This window comes from Cryptomeria japonica, chromosome 9 (assembly GCF_030272615.1).
Source record: "Cryptomeria japonica chromosome 9, Sugi_1.0, whole genome shotgun sequence".
Lineage (NCBI taxonomy): Eukaryota > Viridiplantae > Streptophyta > Pinopsida > Cupressales > Cupressaceae > Cryptomeria > Cryptomeria japonica.
The window spans coordinates 571,418,320-571,434,338 of record NC_081413.1 but is presented as its reverse complement, the minus strand read 5'-3'; the positions used below and the strand labels follow the sequence as shown (position 1 = coordinate 571,434,338).

The 16,019-nt window shown below is 35.3% G+C and overlaps 1 non-coding gene across 1 annotated transcript; it reads left to right on the top strand.

Moving 5' to 3' along the window:
- Nucleotides 1-15,665: 15,665 nt before the first annotated feature.
- Nucleotides 15,666-15,746, top strand: TRNAL-CAG (transfer RNA leucine (anticodon CAG)). The gene has a single exon. It is a non-coding gene; the product is annotated as a tRNA-Leu (tRNA).
- The last annotated feature ends 273 nt before the right edge of the window (nucleotides 15,747-16,019 follow it).

Genomic DNA, 16,019 nt, shown 5'->3' with positions numbered 1-16,019 from the left:
CTTTTGACATTGCTTAGAACCCATTTTTACAAACTCGTCTTCAAAAATTAATATCTTTTTACTGAGTTCTTCAAAAAATCGTGTAAAAAATATTAAAAAGTACTGCCAAATGATGTAAAAAATCTTTGTCAGTATAGATTTCAATGATAGTGTCGTAAATTGATGCAATCTATCTTTTTTTTAACAGTAACGGTTATTTAGAAATGGGGGCCCGTTGTTAAATCTAACGGGCAAAAAATGAAACGGGCCCCCGTTTTCGAAACGGGCCCCCGTTTATAAAACAGGGGCCCGTTATGCAAAATTTGAATTCACAACCCGCCTCTTGCCTCGGGATTAGGCCCGGGATAGGCCTGGGATGGCCACACCTGAGACATGAACCTGCAAATTCAAAGCTCCATGAATGAAAGCACAAATATGATGAAATGAAATAGTTTACGTGCCTCTAATCAGAAAATTTTTATACGAAATTGAAACCCATTTCAGATTATACTGTCTAGATTCTAAATATGTAAATTAATTTAAAAATTGATTATTTTAACTATTTTTCATTTAATTTATACTAAATCAGGTTCATAAATTTGAAATATTAACTAATTTTCTTAATTTAATAACTTTTTTATTTTAATGAATTTTTTAAAAAAAATTATATGTCATCAATCTACACAAAATTCTTTTCAATTTAAAAAAAAAAAATTCAAAAAATGCTAAGTTTACGTCAAATTATGTGGGTCGTACACGTCAAATTTTTAAAAAGATAATTACGGCCATTAAAAAATTAATTAAAAAAAAAATATTTGAAAAAAAATACAGAAAAATATGCTCATCAATCTTCAGTGTGTTACAAACCATTTCCCAAAATGGTTTGAGAAAATAATTTTAATTGTGTCAAAAAGTGTGGGTCGTACACATGCATGGTATGGTCCTGAAACATGCATTTTTAAAACATAGTTTTTAGAACTCCATTCAAAAAGTTATTTTTTATTATGTGGGTATTAAAATAAATTATATATTTGAAAAGTACACTCAGAGAGCTATCTTTTATATTACTGACTTTTTCCAAGATTCAATCTCTAAGTGTTTCAAAATTTAAGCTCAAGTGAGACAAAATCTGAAAAACAGGGAAAACACTTCCACTTTTTGGCCAAAAAGTGGACTCATCTTCTTGCACTGACCCTCCTAAATTTGATCCAGTAGTAATTTCTATTGAAGAAAGTAAAGATCTAACTACTTTCAAATTTGCAGAGTTAATTGGTTCTTTGCAATCTCATAAGGAGCATATGCAACGTTCTACATAAAGTTTTGAGCAAGCTTTCTAGTCTTCTATGAATATTGAAAAAAAGTCCAAATCTCGTCCCTCTCACACTGCTAAATTTCAAGGTGAATCCTTTGGTAATAATAGAGGAAGAGGAAGAGGAAATAATAGAGGAAAAGGACAAAGTTCTGTTGATCGAAGGAGTATACAATGTAAATATTGTAAAATATATGGGCACTATGAATCTGAGTGTAGGAAGAAGAAATATGACTTGAATATGCCAAGAGCTAGTTATGCAGAAGAGTCTTTTGATGCAAAATTATTTGCATGCAATTTTGTTGTTCAAGGGCGGTAGCCCCCGAGAAATTTTTTTTTTGCCATTTTTTTTGTTGATGAAAACCGACATTGTAATAAAACTCTAAAAAGGCCGACTTTGTTTGTTGCCCTAAAACGCATGTTATAAGCGGCTGGGATGCTTAAGGCAGGGGAATGTTGATTTACTATTTTTGCTGGATAATAAGAAAGATTGGACGGCTGTGTATGGTGGACGTAACCCATTTTGGGTGAACCACGTTAAATCTTTGTTATCTGTGTCCTATTTTATTCCTTTATCTTTTGTATTTAAATCTACATATAATTGTTAGTTCATATTTGCTTCGGATCTGCTTGAAACCCTAACAAATTTTGCAAAAGAAGACTAAGAGGATGTCTGGTTTTTGGACAGCGACTTCTCAAATCACATGATAGGTAAATCTGATTTCTTTGTCAAATTAGATGATTCAATGAGAAGTAAAGTTAAATTTGGAGATGATAAGGAGGTTGATGTAGTGGGAAAAGGTACCCTTGCAATCAAGACTAAGCAAGGAGACACTACACATATACATAATACAAGTTTTCTTTTTGCCGAAGTTACAACATAGTCTTTTGAGTATTGGACAACTTGTAGAAAATAACTATAAAGTTGTATTGAAGATAGCTGCTGCAATTTTTTTGATAAATCTAATAATCATCATCTTGTAGCAAAGACTTATATGACAGAGAATAGATTGTTTCCTCTCAAATTGATTTCTAGTAAGTTGCATGCACTCAAATCAACCATAGATTATTCATGGTTATGGCATCAACGATATGGTCATCTGAATTTTCAAGGGCTAACTTTGTTGAATAAGAAAAATATGGTGCGAGGGCTTCTTCCAATCAAGGCAAAAGGAGAAGTTTGTTTAGGGTTTGCACTTGGCAAGCATCATTGAGATAGTTTTCTAGTGGGAAAACCTTGGAGAGCCACATCTCCTCTAGAGCTTGTGCATGCTGACATTTGTGGTGACATGCAAGAGCAATCATTGGGTAAGAACCTTTCTTTTATAACCTTCATTGATGATTACTCTCGCCATACGGGTTTATTTTTTGAAGCAAAAATCTGAAGCCTTTGCATGCTTCAAAATTTATAAAGTAATGGTTGAAAAATAGAGTGGGTATCCTATCAATATATTTAGAACAAATAGAGGGGGAGAGTTTACTTCAAATGAGTTTGCTGATTTTTGTACTAAGAATGACATACAAAGACAACTTACTGCTACATATACACCTCAACAGAATGGTATTGCTAAAAGAAAGAACCGTACCATTATGGAAATGGCACGAAGCATGTTGCATACAAAAATTCTTTCAAATACTTTTTAGTGAGAAGCAGTTGCCACTGCAATATATCTTCTCAATTGTAGTCCCACAAAAGTAGTTCAAAACCTCACTCTAATGGAATCCTAGAGTGGTCACAAGCCTTTAGTGGCTCATCTTTGAGTCTTTGGATGCTTGGCATATGTGCATATTCCAGTTCAAAAGCGAAAAAAGTTGGATGCCAAATCCCAACTTTGTATCTTTATGGGCTATTCTATTGCAACTAAAGGCTATAGATTCTATAATCCTAAGACAAAGCAATGGATAGTTAGCCGGGATGTGATTTTTGATGAAGGGGGAGTATTGCAGCGGAAAGATGATGTGTAGAAAAATCCATCAAAAATAAAAAAACATGGAAGATAATAGTGTTCCTCCTCCTCTCCCCACAAGCTCAAGTGGAAGTTCAAGTTCCAGTTCTAGTACTCCAAGCTCACCTAGTTCTTCAAGTAGCACAAACTCAGGTGAAGATTCACCTCCACCATCACCTCTAGCATCCGTTCCAAGAAAGGTATGAAGTTTGGTTGATATTTATTAGAGGAGTGCCAATATCAATCCAATTGTTAATTTTTCTTTGTTTAGTACAATTAAAGTTGAACCCTTTGTGTATGAAGAAGCGGTGAAAGAACCCATATGGGTTAATGCTATGAATGATGAGATGAACTTCATTCATAAGAATAATACATGGGAATTAGTTCCACTTCCCAAAGGTAAACATGTGATTGGTGTGAAATGGATTTACAAAGCCAAATATCATGCAAATGGTTCAATAGAATGACATAAGGCACGACTAGTTGCTAAGGGGTTTGCACAAACTCCTAGAGTGGATTATGCATAAAATTTTGCTCCTATGGTTAGACTTGATACAATCAAGATTATATTGGCTGTTGTAGCACAATACAAGTGGCCAATATTTTAGATGGATGTGAAATCAACATTCCTTAATGGTTACATAGATGGGGTATGAAGTCCCAGAAAAAGAACACTTCATCTACAAGTTGAAGAAAGCCCTTTATGGGTTGAAGCAAGCTCCTCGTGCATGGTATGCTAGAATTGACAATTATTTCATGAAGAAAGGATTCAACAGAAGCCACTTAGAGCCTACCTTATATGTCCAATGTATTGGTAACGATATTCTCATCGTTTTCCTCTATGTTGATGATCTTATTTATACAGGTAATAGCAAAGCTCTCATGGAGAAATTTCGAGCATAAATGAAACAAGAATTTGAAATTTTAGATATAAGCCTCATGTACTATTTTCTTGGTGTGGAAGTACAACAAACATCAAAAGGTATATTTATTTCCCAAACCAAGTATGTAGCCAGTTTATTGAAGAAGTTTAGAATGGAGGCATGCAAAGAACTTGCAATGGGCCCATAACACTTGGTGAAAAATTGACCAAGAAAGATGCTGGTCCCAAGGTTGATGCAACTCGATATAGGAGTTTGGTTGGCAGCCTCATGTACCTCACAACTAGTAGGCCTGATATTATGTATGCTGTGAGCCTCATCTCTTGGTTCATGCAGGATCCAAATGAGTCACATTGGTGGGTTGCTAAATGAATCATGAGGTATGTGAGTGGTACACAAAATTTTGGCATTTAATAGTCTCCCATTGACAAGTTTGAGCTAGTTGGTTACACGAATTCAGATTGGGCTGGTTTAGTGGATGATAGGAAATCTACATCTAGTTATGTTTTTTCATTTGGCTCTAGAGTTCTATCTTGGAGTAGTAAGTAATTGGAAACAATGGCTCTTTCTTTAGCAGAAGCGGAATACATGGTATCTTCATCAACAAGTTCTCAAGTAGTATGGATAAGGAGGATATTGATATATCTACATTTGGTTCTTGAGCATCCAACCACCATCTATTGTGATAACAATAACACTATTTTTATGAAAAAGAATCTAGTGTTTCATGTCAGAGAAAAGCACATAGGATTTGACATCATTACATTCGTGACTTGGTTCAAGATGGGCAAGTGGAGTTGCAGTTCTGTCCTTCATTTGAACAACTTGTTGATATCTTCACCAAAGCTCTTCCAAAAATCGACTTTTGTTACTTTTAGAAATCAATTGGAACTTACCTCCATTCATCATTCAGGGGGAGATTGAAGACATGATCACTACGCTGGAGATAAGATTGGAATCATGCGTTGGAGTCTAGCAAATCATGTTTTTTTGTTTTTTTGCTTTCAGTTTTATGTTTTAATAAAACAACAATTGTGATCTCTAAATTGCTACAAAAAACCTTGTTTTAGGAAAAACATTTTTTTGTTTTATTGTTTTATTATTTCTCCTCATCTTCATTGGAGAAGTCTTGATGTCTATAAAAGACAACCTTTTGTAACTATTATTCATTTAAGTCTTTAATATTAATATATTTTCATTGATGTCTTCTTCTCAACTCTATTTTTTCTATAACTTTTAAAGTTATAATCTTTCATGAATATGGGGTCAATACTCAACTTTGCCCTGATCTCCTTTATCTTTATTGCTATGAATGTTTCTGCTACTACATTTTGGGATTTTAATGAATGTGGATTGCATTACATAATCTTCTTTCTTCATTGGGTTTTAGGGTTGCACCTTTGTGCATTTTCATTCTCAATCTATGCGTGGGATACACATTAGATACGTTGTTATTGTAGAAATGTTTTAATCTCTAGAATTGTTCTATCTTTGAAGATCTTCTTTTCTATTTAGCATTGCCCATTTTTGAAATCTCTATGTTACGCTCTCTATTTCTCATTAATCATCGCCGTAATCAGTCTAGAACTTGCACATTTCTCTTTATTGTTTTTCATTGCTTGAATAGATTCACTTCTTGCATTTATATTTGATTTGAACTGATTCACCATGGCTATGGATCAACACTTATTCTTGTACAACTATGTTTTTCTCATCGCAACGTGCCCTAATTAGAGTGGTTTGTGCTTTCTTGCACCGTTTCATTCTCATCTAGCCTTCTAAAACATTGTATGCAATGGTGCACTTCATGCCTTCCTCGACCTTCGATTTATATTGTCCATCAAAATCAGTGTTTCATAGCTTGTTTGGCATAGGCAATTTGGGTTTTTATCGTGTCGGCTCGAGATTTTAGGATTGTGAGGTTCCACACCTTATCTTGTTCTAATCCTCCTGGCATCTTGTTCATTTTTGAATTTATTTACTTTTTAATAATTTTTATTTATTTTGCAAATATTTGATTTTCTAAGAATTTATGATTTTTATGGATTTGGAGGTTTTTCAATTTTTTTGTGTTTTTTTGATTTTTGGCATTTTTTGATTTTTGATTTTATTTTTGTCATTTTTTGACCTACGCTAACTTAAACTAACCAGGTAAATGATGATGAAGCAGCAACGAGTGAAAAGACAAAAAGCAACAACAAGACAACAACAATGACCAACAAGAAGACGCACACACAAAAAAAAAGATGGATAAGCGACAACACACAACAATGACACGAAAACCAAAATGCACGCACGACAATCAAAGACAAGCAACAAACAAACTAAAATTCGGGACCTCAAGGTTCAGGTATCGAGAACTCAAGGAACTAAATTCCATGAGGTTCTCGGGGTTTCGAAATCATGAAATCCCAAAAGCAGCAAAGAAAGACAAAAACTCGGGATTCCGGGATCTCAAGATCCTGTGGAGCGAGGAAGCTGAGGCCACCACAAACTCAGAAACTCAAAAGTTTAAAATTTCAAAATAATAGACACAGAGAAGAACGCGAGAACCAAGGATTCTGAGGTTCTAGGAAATGAAAGAAGAACTCTTCCAAACTCGGAACTCTGGGAAGAAAACAAGGAAAAGAGAATAGGCAAGGACACAGAAGAAACAATAACAAACTCAGGATGAGGAACCTGGGATCTTGAGGTTCCGAGTTTACAAAATCAAGAACTCAAAACTCTAGGAGTCCGAAATACAGGGAAAACCAAAGGAAAACACACAAAAGACAACGAAAAACAAGAGAAATAAAGGGAAAACAAACGAAACCAAGGGAAAGCAAAAAGGGGGCCCCTAGCTCAGGAAGCAAAAAGTTGGGGTGTATTATGTAGGGATAACAAATGGCGACTCGACTAGGAAAATGCTACCATGCATTTTAAAACATTGAACCCTTGAAGTACCTGGGTAAAAGCACGATGTTGTGTCACATTTTTATAAAGGAAGTGACCAACATAACTAAAATTGTTTAACTTTGACAGCATAAAAGTGACATTTCTAAATTGAATTTCAAAACTATGTAAACTAATCAAATATAGAAATATTAATAAAATTTATGTCTATCATTTTTTTTAAAATTTTTTAAATTGACATTTTTTATATATTCAAAGACAAACTTTTTATTGCTCAAAAATGCTGAAAATCAGGGGTTCTAGTCAGCATCACCAAACAAAATGAAAACAAACTTATTTTTTTCTGATTTTAATTTTTCAAATAGAGGACATATATATGTAGTGTTAAAAAAAATAAAATAAATTTTTGATGCATATTTTTCTTGTAATAATATCTTAAAGTCCAACATAGCTAAATTTGGTAGTTTTCATCCCGCGTCACCTTTTGTCTACTAAATTTATCATTATCAAAAAAAAAAATTATACCCTTTTGGAGAAGATTTTCTCATCTAGTCAAAAATATATTTTTAAATTTTTTTTTATCATTTACTATTTAAAAAAAAAAAAATTCTAATTAGTTTCTTTTTGAACTTAAAAAACCTACTTGCAATGTTTAATTAATAAAAAATATTAAAATAAATCAAAATAATAAAAAAAGTATATGTCTAAATTCATGACTTCGAGCTCTACAAGAGAGTATTTTTTTATTTTTGTAAAAAAATATTTTGCCTGAAGAAAAATTGAGTAGAAGTGAAAAGTTTCAGAAATGCAGACAAAATAGGTGATTTGATTGCCACATCACCTACCACATAGGTGAGTTTGGCTGAACTCAGTCTAATTGACCTATTTTAAGTTATCTTGAACTATTCTAACTTTAGGGGCTTAGAAAAATCGGGATAATGTAACAATAGTTCGACCGAACTCTTGGCACCATTTAGGTGCTAAGGCCACACCACTAGGTGCCGCATGGCAGGGGAATATTTTGACTGGACTTAGTTCAACTGAACTTAGTCCGGTCGAACTATGTTCGGTCAGAATGCGCCCAGTTAGCCCCAAGTGAGACATAGGTTTGTGCTTTTTCCCACCTAGACTAGATTCAGTTTATGCTCATAGTGGACAACTCAAACAAGACTAACATAATCAAGCCTCAACACACCAATTAAGAGACTCAAGTTACAACTGAAACCCCAAGTGTGTGTAATTGACTCATTATCCATCCATTGGCTGTCATTACAACCAAGAAAGATAGACCATATCTAGGCTATGTAGGTAAAGGGTGTAGTTTTGAATGTGCAATGATGTCTTGGGCATAGCTTTGTTGTCAACCATGCATTTATAGCCTCGACAAAGATACCTCTGATTAACCTCAAATATTGCTCCACTACTAGCCAAGTGTCTATAGCCTCCATAGAGATACCTCCGATTCACCTCAAATATTGCTCCACTTCTAGCCAGGCATCTATAGCTCCGGTGGAGGTACTTGAATGGCCCTTGTGAATTGAGATTTTGATAATTCTTTCTTCTTTCCTTTTTATACTTTTCTTTATTTTTTCTCTTTTCTTATTTTCTGATGATTACATTCTTTTCTCACTTTTCTCAATTTTCAAACAATGAATTTCAACATTGGGTTGGGAATCACGATAGACATCATGAAGGAAACATTAACCTTCAAGTTTTTCACCTTAGATAAAGTCTACCAGACTTGATATAAACTAACCTATGGATTTCTTAAGATGTGTTGTTCATGATAGGTTTTCAACTGCTTTCTAGAAACTTAGAAATGCACCAAGTCAAGATATATGCTAGCACCCTCAAGATTGAAAAGTATGAAGGTAAACCAAATTTTCAAAGGCAAGTGATTGATCAAGTATCCAAAAATACATATAGAAAACTCTCAATTAAGTCACTACCCATTATACCCTGCATGTGACAATCCAACTTCTACCTTTGAACGGGAAGCCCCAAATAAAGGAAACAAAAGGAACAAGGATAGAAGAAAAGAACAAGGAAACAAGAACAACCGACACACAAGAAAACAACACAAAGCGACAAGAAAGAACAAATAAATACCATAAGACAAGAAACAAAAGAAGACAACATTGACACACAAAAAGACAAAAAGACAAAAAAGACCAAACAAACAAGGAAAACCAACAAAAATAGAAAGGAAACTAAACTAATCCTACCTAACTAGCCCAAACTAACACTAAACCAACTTAAGACTTGATCTTAACAAAATGGGCCAGCAAAAAGTTTGACCATTTCTTGATTGATTTTTCATTATGTTCACCAGTAACAATTTAGTGGGCCAAGTCCTAAGTCTAGCAAACTCGGGAATAGTTTTCTGGACCCCATCCATGATATGCTGAAGACTTCCTTACTCCTAATGCAAAGTCCCATGTCTAGCATTACTCTTGGATTTCTTAATATCCAATTGTGAAGTTCCAACATTTTGAGCAACATGAGGCTTATTATTATGCTTATTGTTTTTCTGAGATATAATATCACCCTTATATAATGGAAGGTGGTCTTGTTTATCACTGGGCTTATTTATGTTCTTTAATGGACGTGGTATATAAGGTTCTCGACGTTCTTTAATGGAGGGTGGTGTTGTATATCAGTTTTCAATACACTCTTCTTCTTAGAATCTGGGTATTTGAATTTTTGCTTCTTTATTTGTGGAGGATGCCGTGATTGAGGCTTTTTGTTTTTGGAAGCGGGGGTTAGCAAGATTTTTGTTAAGAATACCCACCTGTTGTTTATTCTTCTTAGTGTTGTTCATGAATCATATACTCTGGGTTTAACATGTCTATATTTGTTAAGATGGGGAGGAATGGCAGAAGAAGAGGAGCCCACTGATTCTACCAAATCAATGTTTGTGGTACGATTGGAATTTATATTTGATAGGATTCATCAATTTTGGTTCTTTGAAAACAAGGAGAAATGGAGTTTGGAAAGGATGTGCAGAGTTGGGTTGCTACCAATGAATGCATCCCTTCTTAAAAATCACTTAGTGACAAATTCTTTATTAGATATTGAAGTTTTGGCAGATTAGATAGAGGAATGATCTTTTATATCTTTTATTTCTACGAGAGGAGATCTACAATGGAATTAATGTTATCCGTAAACAAAAAACCAGTTTAAGAAAAATATGACGTTTGCATGCATGTGTCAAAAAACTTGGTAGACTAGTTGACAATGTGGCAATAGGCTGGTGGCATCGTAGTAGTTACTGCAATTGTAACGTCTTCCTTAATGCTTTCGGCAATTGAAACATCTCCCTTAATGCACCCTCGCAACGACAATCTGCAGTAGTCACCATTCTTCAATGCCAACTAAAATATGTAAAAGAGTCGATGATTTAAAAAAAAGAAGAAAAATTTGTGAGACATGGACTAGCTCTGATACCATGTGAGATTTTGCCAAGATCAAGAGGCAATGGAAAGCACAAATAAGAGAGACACAATATATGATAGAAATAAATTGTATTCTATCAAGATGAAAATACTGATCAACTGGATCATCAATCGTTATTACATACAATGAATATGAGCCTCCTTATATAGGCAAGGTTATATGGATATGTGAGCACATAAACATGACATGTGGCTCAATAAGAAACAAGGGTAGGTAGGAAATAGGTGTGGGTAGGTAAGAGAAACAATATAATATTCCACGTGAGGTGGATCACCCACTGAATGTGGAGTGTAACAACAAGATCACACCATAAAAGGTGGAAATTCTCCTACACACACTATCCCAATGTTGGCACAAACACCCAAGTGTCTCATACCCAAACTACTATGAAATGCATTTTCTAAGTAAACTTAAGTAAGGTGTAATAATATCCAAGATGAATAATTATTTATACCAACACCCCCCCTTAAGTGCAACTTAGGGGAATGCACTTAAGTCTACAATGCAACTAAGCAATGCAAGATAGGTCCCGACTACAAGGCCATGTTAGGTACCCATGTACAAATGCAAATGCATGAAAACCAATGCAAGGAAATCTCTCACAAAGCGGGGAAAGAGAGAAAAACCCAATGGGAAAAAACCCTCCCCCAAAAGAGAGATGAAAACTAGATACAAAGAACTCTCATAGAAGTATGTGAAGGACAAAACCCCATGTGAGGAAAAAGCCCCCCCCATAGGAGAGAAGAAGAAGAAGAGAGACTAGGAAGCCCCCCCTCAATCTGGAATCTGCACCAATGATAGAAGCTCGATGATGAATGAAGAAACTTCTCCACGAACGTCAAACCACGTTCCTCCCCTTAGGAAGAAACAAAACCAAAGGTGAATCCAAAAAGTCTCCCTAACCATGAAGGGAAGATGAAGCAAAAATACTCATGATGAAAGGAATCTCTGAAAACTGCTCAAGTGTCCCCATGTTGATGCTGAAAGGTACCCCCTCCAAAGGTGGTAAACTATGCCACACTGCTGAAAAAGGCACTCCAAGATCTAGTGGAGATGAATGTAGAACAATATCTAAAGACTCATATGTCTCCTCAAAAGATAAAGAGACCTCCTTCAAGTGTTGTACAAAAGTATCCACAATCATGTCAACCTCTAAAGATTGATCATGTAGAGAATGCACAAGAGGGTCAGAGTTATCCCACACAACAATCAAAGAAGGATCATCTTCATCAAAGAGAAGATGAATGTCATCAATGGTGTCTCCCAAATCTGCAATGTAGGAGTCCACAAACAAACCTGCAATGTCTGTCAAGTAGGCATCCCAATCAACTGAAGCTGGAAGACATGAAATATCCTGCTGCATTGAATCATAAGAAGGCAAAACTGTCACACTAGCTGCATCATCAGGTGCAATAGGTGGTGTGATATCAATAGAAAGAGATGAAATGCAAGGCTCAAGAATGGGGTCACATGTGAGAATCCCCAAGTTTAAATGCCCAAAGTTCTCCTCAAAATCTGAATTATCAACATAGGAAGAACCAACCTTATCAATAGGACTAAAATCTGAAAAAGAGTACAACCGAGATGCATGATCAACCACCCCAGTCGCAATGATACCTCCACCCTCCAAGTCTCTAATGATAACTGAATTAGGTGTGAACTCCACAGTTTTCCTAGCTGCCCCATGTGTGATTTGATAGATGGAAAGAAGATTATTTGTCAAGTGGGGTACACACAACACATCATTGAAGGAGTTATCCCCAATGGCAATAGATCCTTTCCCAATCACATCCATGTATGTATGATTTTCCATCAAAATCTGTGGCATGTGGCATGTGGCTCAAATATAGAAAACATAGACTGCGAAGATGCCATATGATGAGAAGCTTCTGAATCTAGAAGCCATCTCCTTGAATCATGACTTGTAGTAGCACAAAGAGCTTGTCCCTTTCCTTTATCTGTCCCAAAAGAGTGATCCTTTCCTTTATCCTTGGAAGAAGAAGCTGATGTAGACATTCTAGAAGGTAGGTTGATTCTATTCTTCTCAAGAAGATTCTTCAACTCATCAATATCCTTCTTATAACAATGATGTTCATCATGTCTTGACTTCTTGCAATATCCACAAAAAAGATTATCCTTATATGATTTCCTCTTAGGTGAGAATGGTGAATCACCTTGTTGTGGAGAGGAAGATTGTGCTCCATCTTGTTGTGGTTTAGACTTAGGTTGCTTTTGATTCTTGCCTTTTCCTTGATTACTTTGATTCCCTTTGTTAGCCACCAAAGCTTGTGACTTTGAAGATTTGAGAATCCCCATCGTGGTCAATTTATATTGCTCAAGTATCAACATCTCCATGAATGAATCAAATGAGGGACAAGTGTATGAGGAACCTTGAGCTAGCCTATGGGTGTGAAAGCTAGATACAAAGGCTGCATACTCTGAAGGAAGCTTGTCCAACAAGTTATAAACCAATTGAGCATCCTTTTTGTCAATTCCACAATCCTTTAGCTTTGCTCTTAGCTTAGTTTCTTTTGTGACATAATCTTGGATTGTATCAAAATCCTTGAGATCCAAAGTTGTGAGTTCACTATCAAGCTTTTAGCCCTTAATCTCATCAACTTGACCGTACAATTTCTTAAAAATATCCGAAGGCCTCTTTAATTGTTGTACACTTATCAATGTGAAAAATGAGGTCACCTGATACATACTTTCTAGGAGTTCCAAGTGCCATAGCATTCTTAGTAAGCCATTCAATTTGAGCATTAGGATCAGCCTTAGGATCAGGTGATGCTGTAATAGTTTCATTTACATAATGAATGAGTCCTTTTTCCATTAGTTTACTCCATGCTTTAATATTCCATGATGCATAATTATGAGGAGTTAAAAGTGGAAATTTTGAAGAATCCATAGCACCAAAATGAAAAAACACAAGATAGAGAGAGGCACAATCACACAAGACACCCCCCCAAAATACTCAATCAAGAAACCCCCCCAAAATGGTGATTTTGGCACTTTATACTTAGTGCGTATACAATGGGCCACTTGCAAAACAAGGCAAAGTGGACTTCTGATTTCAATTTACAAATGTTCAAAATGAGATCTAAGAGACTTCAACAAATACTGCTGGTGATCTAAAATGAGATCCAAGCAAAATGCAAGTACCAAATATGCCAAAAATGGCCAAATACTGAAAGTAGATGAAAAAATATGCACTTTCAAAAAAAATGGCACCTGAAAAGGAGTCCATATGAGCCCAAACGAAGCCTCAAAAGTTGTAAAAATCGGGATTTCATGCTTTCCAAAAAACCTGTATCAGAAAAATAGAAAACTCCTACACCACTGTATAGATCACGAAATTCTACCCCAAAACAAAAAAAAATTGCTTGAAAAAACTAGTCCGGATGAGTGAAATATCGCTATTTGAAAATTGCCTGTAAAATTATAATTTCTGGAAAATTTCCGCCGCAGCGTCAAATTTCAAATGCCTCTAGATTTGGCTTCCAAAGTCTGATTTGGATGAAACAAAAGGAAAAATTGACTTGCTTGGACCTCCTCAATCCAATGGTAACCTCAGATTTGACCCATCAAGCTTCAATAATAACCTGCAATAGAAAACTCCAAAATACACAACCCCAAATAGCATCAAATTTCTCTCAATTAGCAAACCAATGACACTCTAATGGCTCTGATACCATGTGAGACATGGACCAGCTTTGATACCATGTGAGATTTTGCCAAGATCAAGAGGCAATGGAAAGCACAAATAAGAGAGACAAAATATATGATAGAAATAAATTGTATTCTATCAAGATGAAAATACTGATCAACTGGATCATCAATCATTATTACATACAATGAATATGAGCCTCCTTAAATAGGCAAGGCTATATGGATATGTGAGCACACAAACATGACATGTGGCTCAATAAGAAACAAGGGTAGGTAGGAAATAGGTGTGGGTAGGTAGAAGAAACAATATAATATTCCACATGAGGTGGATCACCCACTGATTGTGGAGTGTAACAACAAGATCACACCATAAACGGTGGAAATTCTCCTACACACACTATCCCAATGTTGGCATAAACACCCAAGTGTCTCATACCCAAACTACTATGAAATGCATTTCCTAAGTAAACTTAAGTAAGGTGTAATAATATCCAAGATGAATAATTATTTACACCAACAAAATTAAATGAGTCGTTGTTGATAGAGTGGTGGAATAGCGGGTTCAATCTATAAAAGAAAACTGAAGGACAATGGAAGATTCAGTTTGTTCATCATCTCTGAATCTTAGCCACACCATCTATTGTTGCTTCTCAATTGCTCCTTTGCTGCTATACTACTTAGCCATGCTTGCAATGAAATTTCTATACAAATAACACAATTGGTTTGTAAGTTATTCAATGCTTTTTCTTGAGCTAGATTGGACTTTACCGGCCATAACTTATCATACATGTTAGTTCGTTTCTTTGCATATTTCATCATTGTTTTTTTTACATTCTTTTGTTTTGCAGTTTCTTGAGGATATATGTTTTCCTTTTGTAATTGTCTACACCCGTCCTTTGCATGCCCACTACTACTACTACTACTGCAACATCTATATCTTTCATCTTGAACCTGTGCTCCTCCTTCAGATGCCTCGAGAGCCGCCACACAAAGATAATGGTTCCCATTGCTTTGTTTATGCTTGCATGGACATCCGTACCTATTCTCTATGTCCTGGGCTACACAATATGCGTGTAGCATTTTCAGAGAGAGATTTGAGTGGTCTAATTATTTTTATTGACTCGAATGATGTAAGTTATTATTACATTCTAGCATATATATTTTAATAGTTGATCCATTATTTGAATGCTTTCAAATTTTAATATATTTGATGAATGTCAAAGAAAGAATTCTAATTGTGTAGAGAAACTTGAGGAATGATCTTAATTCTTTTTAAAATGAATTTGTGTATGTTTCTTCAAAACAATGTGACATGTAAGTTTACCCTTTTTTATTGAAAAGACCAACCTCTTGGTATTGAGGGAGATCTTGTAGGACTAACATCTTCATATCTATGAATCTTACATAGTGGATGTCAGTTTGCTTCCCATTTGATAATAAAATTCGTTCAGCCTTAAATCAACACTTCTAAACCTAGAAGTTATTGTGTGTGGTTTAAGTTGTTATAATTCAGAATTCTCTTAAACTTACAGGGTCAAGATGGCCGAGTTGGTCTAAGGCGCCAGTTTCAGGTACTGGTCCGAAAGGGCATGGGTTCGAATCCCATTCTTGACAGCAACATTATTTTATTTTTAAAATCGAACATCCCATTCTTGACAGCACAATTATTTTAAAAGCACGCAACAGGATAACTCTATAGCGAAGCATTATCATATATTTTTAAGTATAAAATTTTGGAGAATGGGATTCGAACCCATGTCTTTTCGTACCAGTAGCTGAAACTGAGTCACCTATAGAGCTATCCTGTTGGGTGTATTCGACTTTAAAAGTAACGTGATGGTGCTGTCAAGAATGAGATTCGAACTTATGCCCTTTCAAACCAGTACC